Here is a 12,929-nt window from a genome sequence, read left to right as displayed (position 1 = left end):
GTGCCACGCACTTTCATACCGCAGTCCTTCATTTTACACACGCGCATTTGTTGACGTTCCTACTTCGGCCATTTTTCAGCACAACGACTTCAGCAAGAAACTTGGAGCAATAACAACCTTTTTGGTTATCCGGCATGCATCACATGTGAGAAAGACTTACATAAACTAATCAGACCGTGTTTGTGTATGCCTGTTTTCGTCCCTACCTCGTCTCGGGTTTTCAAGTCATGGATCAGCTGAGCCGCGGATGAGCTCTCCTAAGCCGATTTCAAGGCCATGTGTTAAAGGTTGCGTGGATGCACGATCGCGTTTTTGGACGCTACAATGCTCCAAAAGCCATCCGCTCACAACGTGACACCAGCTCCGGTGGCGCAGCGGTAACGCGTGCGCTTGGAGACTGGGTGGTCCGCGGTTCGAATCCGCGGGCCGGCTGTGCCGTCTGGGGTTTTTCCTGGGTTTCCCTCAGATGTGTAATAGGCGTATGCCGGCACAGTTCCCCTGAAGTCGGCCCATGGACGCAGCTATCCTCCCCCCGAGCGGATTCCGCTCGGTCTTCCACTTCACCCTTTCCTCTCCTCCTCTCCACCACCTTTCCCTCCCCGAGAAACATGCCGCCTAATCAGGCAGGCAGACCTCTCGGGTTCCTCCCAACGACACTCCTCCTCCTCCTCCTCCCTCACAACGTGACCTGCGCTCCTCTTATTCATAAGAAACGCGCATTTGAAGGGACAGTATGGTTTGCTCATAATCTTGTGAGTGTGAAAGCATCGCTGTCGTTTTTCATGACTACCACTTTAAAACGCCACGTGAATAAAAGACTTCAGAGAAACACCTACTAACAATACTTACTAATGCAAATGGCAAAAAAGTGGAATGCTCATATCCGGCAGCAGGATGCGGCTTGTGAAACCTAGGCACGCGATCTGTTCGCGCGCCTCACAGGGTGCCGTCTGATGCGGCCCTCGCGTAACCACGTGGGACATAAAAAATATTTTCTCGCCCTTATCAAAAAGTACCTTCTCAATGCTTTAGTATAGATATTGATCTGTCATCTCCATCTATTTGGATTGTCCTCGGCCGACCGTTTCATTTTCTAAAATGGCGTTGAAAACGGCCAACTTTACCAAAAGTACGGCATTTGGGATTAAATGGGGCAAAAAGTATTGTGTGGTCGGCCTTCAAAACATAACATGTGATTTTGAAGTATGGAAGGTCCAGAACGCGCTCAATTTATTTGTCTCTTCCAGCTTGTGCGAAAAGTGCCCTTAGCAGGGCGCAAAGTTGTAAGAAATAGCGCCAAAAAGCAGCCCTGTTTCGCTTGCCGAAATTCAAACACGAAGGAAGAACTTGATATTGGCAGAATGTTAGAGCCACGCCCTTTCATTCTGTGTCACTAAAGTCCACCTAGACGCAAAACCCTGCTCAGTAGGTTACTTTTTTCGTAGCATGGTTTTCGCGATTCTGACGAACTTTGACCCCGCCTAAATCGACAACGGTTCAACATTGTCCAGTAAAACTCGGGAAAATATCTTCATTTGCAATAAGGAGTGCATGATAATTTTTGGAAGCAAAACTGAGGGGGGTCGAGCACGACCTTTGGGTGATTTGGCCTGGAATGACAACTCTGCAATCGCACAGGCTGTGATATACATTATCGGAGAAGATTCCCCATTGGGGTCGAAGGAGGCATGGACGGCCGTGGTGAAGTAATACAGGTATTATGTACTGATAAAGCTGCCACGTGAACAATTGTCAATAAGGCACGTCTCACATTGCGTGCAACTATAAGGTCTTGTCTAGGGGAAAAGAAACACTTCCGACAAGGTGGAGCAGCTGTAAAAGAGCACCGCATGATGGGACAAAGAGAATTTCACAGATCAAGACAGCACCTGACTGGCTTACTAATCTATAACAAGGACACTCCATACTGCACGCACAATGTGTAGAACATTGAAAGGGGGGGGATAAGCGAATGGCTGTTATTTGTAAAATGGCTATTCGAAGGGGTTGTTGCATCATACATGTCATGTGATGCCACGTCCCTCGCTGTGAAACTTGAAATGCAACCTCACACTCATGCAAACAATAGCATTGCACGTCTGCCTGTGCTAACTTGAGGCAAAGTGCGACAACCCCCTTGAGCACACAGCGGTAGTTAAAGATCACCTGTGGTGTATTCAATAAATCATCTACAAGACATACATCCATAACAACAAACAACAATACAGCAATGAAGTAATATGAGCAGTAAAATATCGGGGGAACCTAAACTTTTATGACATACACACACACATAAATGGAATGATGATGTGGTGGGTCACTCTCCGCCGTTATGGCGGTACACTGCCCGATTGCGCTTGTGGAAGGGATGAGAAAGTGACGATGATGGAAAGGTGTCCTATTAGAGTCCGTCCATTAGTCTAGTTCTGGAGAGGAACTCAGCAACAGCGCGTAGGCCTTGCATCAGATGTGAGGGGTCCGACCATGGCCCGAGAATTTTGGCTAAGTTGAACTGGCGTTGATCGACGCGTTGGAGAGCAGCTTCCATGAGGGCGCTCTCGCGATGGTACTGTCCGCAGACCAGGAGGACGTGATGGAGGTCACCGCGCACACCACACGTGGAACAGAAGCTGGACGCGCCGACACCGAGGAGGTGTTTGAAAGCCGGTGTAAAGGCCACACTAAGTCTCATGCGGTGGAAGATTGTGGTAAAGGAACGCGGCATTCGGCGGGGTAGAGTAAGGGACAATGTGGGGTCAACAGCGTAAAGCAGAGAGTGGGTGGTGAGGTCACGCTGCCATTGAGACTGCATCATGGGGCCAGTGAGGTTTGAGACGAGGTAACGGCAATGCCCCCGAGAAAAGATGATGGGGACACACCGGGTGTACTGGTGCGCGCCTGCAGCTGCTCTATCTGCGTCCTCGTTTCCGATGATGCCTAGATGACCACCCGGGATCCACTGGAAGACGATGGAGTGACCCTGTGCTCTTGCTTTCTTGTATACTTGTAGAATTTCAGTGACCACAGGACTGAGGAAGACGCGAAGTCCCATAGCTGCCACACACTGCAGCGCAGATCTGGAATACGTAAAAACGACCCAGGAGCGAACGGGGCTGTCAATAATTTTCCGCAAGGCGAAAAATATGGCATAAAGCTCAGCGCATGTTGACGATGTTTTATGTGAGAGATGACTTCCATCTGAAATTGACTGGGAGCGAATGACAAAGGCAGACGACGAACTTCGTGGTTGAGCCGTCCGTGAAAACTGCGGTGGAAGTATTATAACACAAGCTCATCATATCGAGAGTGAGCTGCTTCGTCACGCATGCAGCGACGTTGCCTTTCTTCCCTGTTAGCCAAGGCACCGACAGGGAGATGCAGGGCATCGGAAAAGTCCAAGGAGGAGTACTGGGAGCTGTGGGTGCGACCACAAAGTCAGGTATGCTAGTCTTCAGTGGAGAGACACATGGGTGTACGCTGCTTTGTTTGCGTCTCCGGAGCTTCCTAACTATGGAAGCCGATGCCGCCGATGGTGAGCTAGAAGGCGGAGGTACTGCCGACACGTCTCCCCGTAGCGAAGCACTTCAAGCGGGGCTTCCTTAGCCTCAGCAATGACCATATGGGTCTCTGCCGCCCAAGCGACTCCCAAGCACACTCGGAGACTGCGCGCCAGGGGGCACTGAAGGCTTATAGACTGAGGAAGGTGGAAGACCATTCAACACAGAACCATTCAAGACCATTCAACCGGTGGACCTTGGCTTCCAAGCTCGCTATGTGCTTCACCCAAGACAGCCTGCCGTCTACCGTGACACCTAGGAAACGATGAAAATGAGGACCCTGACATGGACTGACTCTTCTGAATGTAAATGCAAGAAGCATTGTTCGTAAATGTATAGAACTGCAACATCTTGTCTATGTTCACGGGCGACATATTGTGAGTATTAATGAGACTTAGACTGAGTATTACTTTCAAGCTCGCTATGTGCTTCACCCAAGACAGCCTGGCGTCTACTGTGACACCACTCGTCAGCTGTACAAGAGCAACTGAAAGAGGGATGGTATGGATGTTCCTTCTTGTAAACGGGAGTACCACGGACTTTTCAGTCGAGATGTCCATGCCGGCCGTTGCGAGGTAGTGCTCAATAGTGTTCAAAGCGTGTTGCAAGCGCCGCTGGATGGCCGGACGGGATTTGTCGCTGGTCCAAATACAGATGTCATCCGCGTAGATGGAAATTGACAGTTTCTTTCCAATGCAGCCCCGAAGACCCGCCATGTCCGCGTTAAACAGAATTGGGCTCAATAGGCTCCCCTGTGGAACTCCATGGGCCTTCGATACATGCTCCGTATTTCCTTAACGGGTGCGAACGAATAGTTGCTTGCCATGGAGGAAGTCCTTATTCCATGACAGAGCTCTGAAGGGCAGGCCTGCTTGGGTGAGGGGATGCAGAACAGAGGCGAGACTCACGGTGTCGTAAGCGCGCTTAACATCAAGAAACGCAGCCACCACTGTCTTCTTACGCGCCTTTTCTTCTTCCACCGACGTAATGAAGTCAAGAACCGAGTCCATGGAAGACCTGTGCTGGCGGAATCCTGACATTTCCTGCGGGAAGAAGCAGTGCCTCTCGAGCCACCACTCGGTTCTGCGGAGGACCATGTGCTCCAACAACTTGCAAAGGCAGCTAGTCCAGCTCACTGGCCTGAAACAAGAGAGCCAAGAGGGCGATTTTCCCGGCTTCAGTAGTGGGACAACTCGCGCTTGCTTCCAACTGTCAGGTACTTTCCCGGTTCTCCAGGACGTGTTAAATACTTCGACCAGGCACTTCTGACATCGCTCATCCAGGTTACGGATAGCCCGGTACGTGATATTGTCCGGGCCTGGGGAAGATCGAACACGTGGCAGGAGGAGTGCGTTCTTTAACTCCGAGAACTATTATGACAACCCAAACGTGACTAGTGCATATTAAATATTGCACATTGCCCTTAGCGACATAACAAATGAACTACGATTGAAGCAAATTGTTCAAAACAAAACCTGAACGAAACCTGAACTGAGAAATCAGAACTATGCACGCACAATACCAATCCCAAAATTCGCGATCAGCCCCCGACGGCGCGCTCCGACACTATGCTGAGCCCCTATGCGGGAAGCGGTCTTGCAGTATGTGAATACAATGGGAGACAGCGTTTATGCCAACTAACAGCAAAACAGAATAGAAATTTTAAGATGTCATCGTCTAATACAGAAGAACAGAATGTAAAGGACCCCTGGAGACATGAAAGACGCTAGCAGAATATAAATCCAGTGCACCCTGGCCAAATGAACCTTAATGCATTGCGCCCGTGGGGATTTCATCGAGTTTTGCACGGGACCAGTTTAGACTGCGATTTTTTGACAAAGACAGTCAAATTCTGGAAATGTCATCGTCTATTTTTAGTCAGTACGTCCTCTGGGCCACATACCAACCACGGCACGATGTGTGAGTGTTAACCCTGACGCACCCAGGGCGTTCAAAGTTGCGACTCAGACAGGGTTCCCTCCTAGGCCGTCGACGAACTAAGTCCCAGTATTATCGTAATACGCATGCGCTGAAACCGTACGGCCAGTCTGGAGGAGTTCGAAAGGCAACGGTCATTCTCTCAGGAACTCCGAAGGGTTGAGAGAACAGATATCTTTGCGTTGAGTGAGTAATATACAAATGGTACCATTTTGCATTTTATATGACTTTTATCTTAACTATACTACTTGATACAATTGTCAATTTGGCCATTTCGAGTGCAGTTTTGGAACTGATTTTGTCAAATGCGACCTTTCAGGGTGCGACAGGGGAAGATACGGGGTTCAAACCCCGTGATCCTACTTTCACTGTTTCACATACACATATTACAAAATAAGCTTAGGACATCTTTAGTATTAGTCTTATATCAAATCATATTAAGCCCAAAGTTGGTGAAATTGTCCATTTGTCCATTTCGAGTGCCGTTTTGGAAGCGATTTTGTCAAATGCGACCTCTCAGGTTGCCACAGGAGGACAAGGTACGGGGTTTAAACCCAGTGCATGATCTTACTTTCACATATACATATTACAAAATCAGCTTAGGGCATCTTTAATATTATTGTTATATCAAATGATATTATGCCTCGAATTTTATGAAATTGGCCATTTCAAGTGTCGTTTTGGTAGCAGTGTCCTCAAACGGGACCTCTCCATGTACAAAGGAAACAGGTACGCGATGGCACTACGAGTAAAAGGGCTTCGCACGTTTTAAAGGACTCGATCTGCTGTCGAACGTTATGGTGCCCTCTGTTACAATCCCAACAGCAACAACAATAAATGATGACGATGATGATGCTGACGACGATGGGGTGTGTCACCGCGGTGGTGCGGTACCCTATCCCATTGCACGTGGAACATCATGTGAAGATGATTAAGGAAGGATGAAAATACAAGAAAGATCTACAAGCCGTTCATAGTATGTTTTTGGGTATGATACAAGCCATTCGTTAAAGGGCTCTGCTGCAGCCTTTTCCAAAATTTATGGTAGTCTTCGATACAATCACAGGAGAGTTACCTCACATACGCCGTCGCGTCTTGGTATGTGTGTAATATGTCTTTCTCACCATGATTAAAGGGGTTTTTGCCCGTTTTAAAGGGACAGTCGCATCGACCACATATCGATTCCGAAACGACAGTGATATGCGATTCGAGGTCCTTCACTGTTCATGATTCCGAAAATCCCATCCCGATCGACGGAATACTTTTTGCGTAATTCGTGTGTCAGCGGCGCTAGAGCAGACGACGGATGTGGACGTCAAGCGGAACTCCCTGCTGAGAACCTTTAGCAACGTCATGATGAATCTGACCAATAAGGACGCGGCGAACCAGATTCTTTCGCGCGGCTTGTAGCTTGCATGAGCAAGGTCATGGAGGCAGGTGGGTCAAGCTGCCGTAAACCCAGCGTCAAACAGCGGAGGCTGCCATCTTGTGGAACGCACTTGCGAGACCCGGAAACCCGAAGTTCGCCAGTTACGGCGGCAAAAAACGCCGCTGTTGTCTCTTTGTCATATTTGCTTAAACAAACGAATTTCTTGAACAATGATGCAGTAAACAGGTAAAAGAGTGTAATAACTAACCCATGTTGCATTGGACATTCTTAGCGATTGTTGTAACGCTCGCATTGTAACGCATGCACAAGCTAAAATGATAGTTTCGGTTTCGTGGTTGCGGGTTTTGGCGTGCTACATATCTATCATATGCAGGCACATCAGGAACTACATGTTGAGCCAAAGTCTGTCTGAATTTTTTTTATATATTTGCAAAGGAGAGGGAGGATGGAACGTTCAACACTCCGCATTACAATACTGCTACGGGTAAAACCTAATTGACAAATGCATACGTCCAAAGATCACGAAATGTGACCACACCTCGATGGCATAATCCTGATGTGAAGCCTCCATGGACCAGAGGAGAAGGCATAGCAAAAAAAAAAAGAAAAACAAGAAATCTACCGAAATGTTACATATCAACGATTTGATGCTTCCTCTTTTCCTCTATCGTGATTACTCAAGTAGCTCAGTTCTAAGGTACAGCAGTGACGAACTCTCACCCTCTTCCTGGACCAAAACGAGTCGCCTACACTAAGCTATATTGGTATGATGGTTGACCACAGTGGGAACAGCATACTTCTGCTTATGGAAAGCAGTCTCAATATAGCTTATCCCTCCTTATTGGAGAAAATCTTCTTCACTGTGATGAGCATACATACAGGCAAAGCGCATATGTTGCTTTGCAACCACTTGTAATCTGTGCATTTTAGATTTTCGTCTAGAGACAACGCTTTGGAAGTGCACAAGTGAGATATTTTACTGAAGGCACAGTGCGCGTGATTTCAAACTTCCTCGGAACGACGTGCCAGTCAGACACAGGTAACGATCATGGTACATGACAGAGCTCATGCCAGATATGTTGTACATGTCCATACATAAACAAATTTTACTTCAAGGCAATAAGTAGTTACGTCCAGCACAGTAATGCCACTATGTGTGCACACATTTTGTGTACGCAATGACGGTGTTCCACATTTCACTTCTATCAAGTAGGAATTGTTTTTGTGGAAAAAGCAACAAACATATGGGTGGGTGAATATGAATTTTGCAGATATTAGTAACGTGTAATACAAACCATTTACTTATCTTTTACAGCTGCACAGATTTCTTAATTGTATGAATGCCTGAACTCATGTGAAAGCGAAGCAAACAAATTTTGTTAAGAAATCTGTAATCAGTGATCTACAACAAAGTAAACTTCATTTGTGCATATGCTTTGTGAACGTAATCACTGTTTCACATCTTACGTCTAATATAGTTAAAAACGATAAAAACCCCTGCGCAGGAAAAGACGAGAACGGAACACAAAAAAGATGAGGACACCACACTGAACTGCCAACCAAAGAATTTTTATTTTTTGAAACGAAGCCTTAAATACATGAAACCTCCTCTCCCCCTCTATTCCCTTCCTGTTTGCACCACAAAGATAATTACAGGGGTTACTGACGCAGTGACTACCTGCTTTTTTTTTATCTCATGCGCCCCTCGAAAGAGAAGGCTACTTTGTTTTTTACACCTGAACAAAATTCTTGTTTTTTGAAATTCTGCCTGACATCCCACACATAATGTAACCCCCCCCCCCCCGAGACTAGGCAACACGAAGGGACAGACACAAACACGATGTCTTTTCACACAAGTCACACACGTCAAACACGAAGTCAAGTCAAACGAACACAAGTCAAACACGAAGTCACGTTTGTGTCTGTCCCTTCGTGTTCTCTAGTCTCGGGGTTTTTACATTATGCATCATCTTCACCAGCTCGTTCCTAGCCATTTTTTTATTGTCACCATCCACATGTCAATAAGTTGTCCCCCAATGCACCGTATCTGTTAGAGGTATTAGTTGAATGTTCTTTTAACCGAGTGTTCATGCACCTTTCAATTAAAAACAATTAAAAAAAAACAGTGCTTTATCAACCAGCCAAAACACTCGCTCTGTTTATGCACCTTGATGATTCCCCGATATATACCTTATCACACTTTCGTGGTATAGAGTAAACTATATGAATATGGCATTCGGCAACTTTCTTCCCGTGATCACCAACCAAGCCAAGTTTTAACCGTTTTTCATGTTATCAGGCATGTTGTCAATCAGGCTTTCTGTTAATTCATGCGAATCACCAATCAATCTTTTTTCATGTTACGTCAATACGCTTGCATATGTGGAGAACTGAAAGGTATATGCTACGTGTGAATATCAATGTCATCAGACTGGACGGTGGGAAATGTCTTTTACGATACAGCTAAACACACACCGTCCTTAAGCCCCTTTCTTTGAGTGTGGAAGGGGATGGTGTGAACGATACGGTTGCAAAAAGAGGTGCATGAAAGCGGTTCCACTTCCAAACCAGACTTTTAAGAGAAAAGTTACATGGTGGTAAAAATTGATTCATGGAGTGCTTGCGAGGGCTTCGAAGTGGTTATGCGACTTGCCATATCAAATATAACCGATTACCAAATCTTCTGTCACCAAATATATATTTGCGAATAAATCCAGTCTACCATTATCATACACTGTGTGTTATTATTCCACAACTCAGTCGCAAAAATATTTGTAGTTACGAATAGCGTTTGAAACAATTTCCATTGGCAAACGTTCGCAACATAGCTTTCAGGATCGTTGCAGAAGAAAATTGTTTCGCAAAGCACTTGTGACAGAAAACATTCTTCACTTGCGAAAGCGAAAACGAAGCTGCCTACTTCAAGTACTGCCGTTCATTGGCAATCACAAAACATAATCTGCGCACTAACGAAGAAGTGCTTTAGCTAACGGACCAGCTCCCGTGGCTCAGTGGTTAGCGTGCTAGCCATGTCACGTCGAGACTGGGAGGTACCCGGGTTCGAATCCCGGTGCCGGCTGTGCTGTCTGGGGTTTTTCCTGGGTTTTCCTCAGACGCTTTCAGACATATGTCGGCACAGTTCCCCTAGAAGTCGGCCCAGGACGCACATTTCCCCAGGGCGTCAGTCGTGACGTTGCCCACATACGTGAGGCCGACAACGGCAAGCCCTTTCACCATCACCACCACCACCACCACATACGCAGGACTACGGGCATGAGTGTAGAAATGTAGTCACTTCTTCGCACGATGTCGTCGTAGTAGAGAGATGCGTCGTAGAGTTACGCTGGGCACCTTCTTCTAAATCATCCAAAGCAGCCTCAGCTGGCTGGCGAGCATCACAATATTTAACGAACATCACAGTCCACCGACACAACTGCACAGAACGCACAGGATCGTACGTCCGCAGTGATTAGTGGTGGTGGTGGTGGGTGGTGATAGGGCTTGCCGTGCTTGCTTGGAAATACCGTGAACACATCCACACACCCATTGAGGAACGACGGCAGCCATAACTCACGCTGGATTGGATACGGATTGAAGTGGCTATTTTGAGAAATAGCATGCTCGGTGCACATTGTTTGCAGGTAATTGCTACTTCGGTACAAATCTAGGTGGCAGATTTTGCGATGTTGGCAACAACCGTCCCACAAGATGGCGATCCCCGTTGTTTTACGCAGGCAATGGGCCGAAATACATGGCAAGATGGCGACTTTGACCCACCTGCTAGGAGTGGACGCAACGTACAACGTCACATCGTGACGGAGGTGTCCGTCATTTCTCACGTGTCTTCCACAAGAGTAGGAGAGAGCTCTCCGCACTCGTGATAATCAATCGACTGGTGCGCGCGATATTTTTCTGCTACGCTCATATTTCTTGCGTGAAAACTTTATTTAGTTATCGGACATTCCATCACGATCAAAAACTTTTTTTTTCTCGATCTTAGACTGCTCCGTTAAGGATTGTTTTTCTCACAGGTGTCTAAGGTTCCCCAGATGGATGTGGGGCAACCTGGACGTGATGCTGCTCTTCCCATCGCCATATGAGGGTGCTAACATATTCAGAAGGATAATCCAATATTGCCCTGAACAAGAAATATTATTTCATGCTAATGAGGTACTGTTTATGATCTGTGCCATTGTAGAACCACAATGATTTTTAAAGTAGCACAGAAGTCATTTTGAACACCCAGTTTTCTTCCTATAAAACTGTTAAGTAGGCCAGTAAGATGCACCATGCGACGTAATTTACACCACAGAGTCATAATTATCGCAGAAATTGAATTTAAAATACGCCGCAGAAAGCGACCGTGCGCAACGGTGGTGAAGAGCAGTACCAGCCTGTGATCTGCCTGGAACCTTGCGCTCACGCTATAAGGAGAACGCTCGCTGATTGGCCTAGAGAAATGTTGTCTGCTACTCCGCTGTCGTCTGCTACTCGGCTGTTCGGGGTTCTGATAAAGCCTTTCTCCTTGCTCGGTAATGCTTCGGCCGCTCCTTCTATCCCTAATTCTCCGGGAGAACTGGCAAAACAGGTTTACGGCGGCAAAGGGACAAGGCGCTGACCGCTGACCGGCGAACCAGAACGAGTTCTCCTTATACCGTCATCGGTGACGTGGCATCATGCCTCCTCATCCTCGTTATAGCTGGAGTGGCGAGTTAAAGGTGAACGCGCGGAGCTATGTTTGTGAGTTTTTTTCTGGGAAACAAATTGCACACATCAAAACCTTTCGCGCTATTCAGTATAATGACACACACACTTACATCAATGTCTTAATCTGAAATTTTTTTTTGGATGGCCCTCTGTACTCCTTTAAGCACTTTTTATTTTGGGAAGAAGTTCCCTTTAGTCTGATCAATTGATTTTATTCGATGATTAAGATCAAATGCTCCCAGCTGAAATTATGAGACTTATTCTGCAGCGATTTGAACCTCTCGGTGTGTTCCAAGTGTGCGCATACAACATTTTACATTTCACGCAAATCTTAACTGCAAAAGGCATAACGTCATGCAGTGCTACTGAGTGCGCTGGTTGGAACAGCTATCTATCTTTCTCGCATGGTGCGTGGCTGTGCTCCTGCTCATTTTATTGTTTTACGACGGGCCGTACATCCTAGCTGGCACACACGAATTGCGCGAAAGCGTCGTCGTAGCAGCATATCTTCGAGTCATTAGCGCATCAAGACTGCGAAACAAATGTCACTTACCTCGGGCAATAGCATGCTGAGTAGTTGCCGTTGCTCAGTGAATACTGTCGGCACGGCGACAACTCAAACGCTTTCGTTTTACCGGAATCCTTACGAATCCTTACCGGAATCCTTACGGAATACTTAATGTCAGTGAACCTGTAGACGTCGTCCGAAAAATGCGAAGAACAGACGCGTAGTTTTTCTTGTAGGTCAGGGTTTGCACAGGAAATTGCATCTTCCCACTTACGCTTCGTCTCGCGGTCCCTCGGCTCGTGAAACACCTCTGGGTAAGAGTTGCTTCGCGGCGCTAACACGCAATCAAAAAAAAACAAAAAAAACCTCTGGGTAAGCTATGGACGTCTTCATACAACCATCAGGAACGTAACAACGTGCACCGCCTGACATGACCACTTCGGAGCTTCCAGAAGTGAAAGAAATGTCAGCGATTTTCCCATTATTCACAAGTGTCGAAAGCAGAGCAGACGAACTTGGAGGCAATAACAACACTGTCGACTGCTCGCAGCCAGCGCAGCCCCTCTGGTCCGCTTAGATAAATACGTCACGCTGATGTCGGTCCCGCTGGAGCCCCCGCGACTGCAGAGGCGGCACTGCTCTTTCAAATTCGTTTATTTAATATCAAAGCAGTTTCCAATCATGAAAATTGGCCAAGTAGACCAAAGAGCGATGCCGAACATTATGGTCAATTTGATAGACCGATTCTGGATGCGACTGTCACTTTAAGTCGCATATTATGAAGGTAGCAAACAACTGTGTCCTGCGTTAATAACGTAACTCGCTTGTG

Source organism: Ornithodoros turicata, unplaced genomic scaffold (assembly GCF_037126465.1).
Source record: "Ornithodoros turicata isolate Travis unplaced genomic scaffold, ASM3712646v1 Chromosome20, whole genome shotgun sequence".
In the NCBI taxonomy this organism is placed as follows: domain Eukaryota; kingdom Metazoa; phylum Arthropoda; class Arachnida; order Ixodida; family Argasidae; genus Ornithodoros; species Ornithodoros turicata.
The sequence above is the reverse complement of the archived record's forward strand: the minus strand, read 5'-3'. Positions refer to the sequence as shown.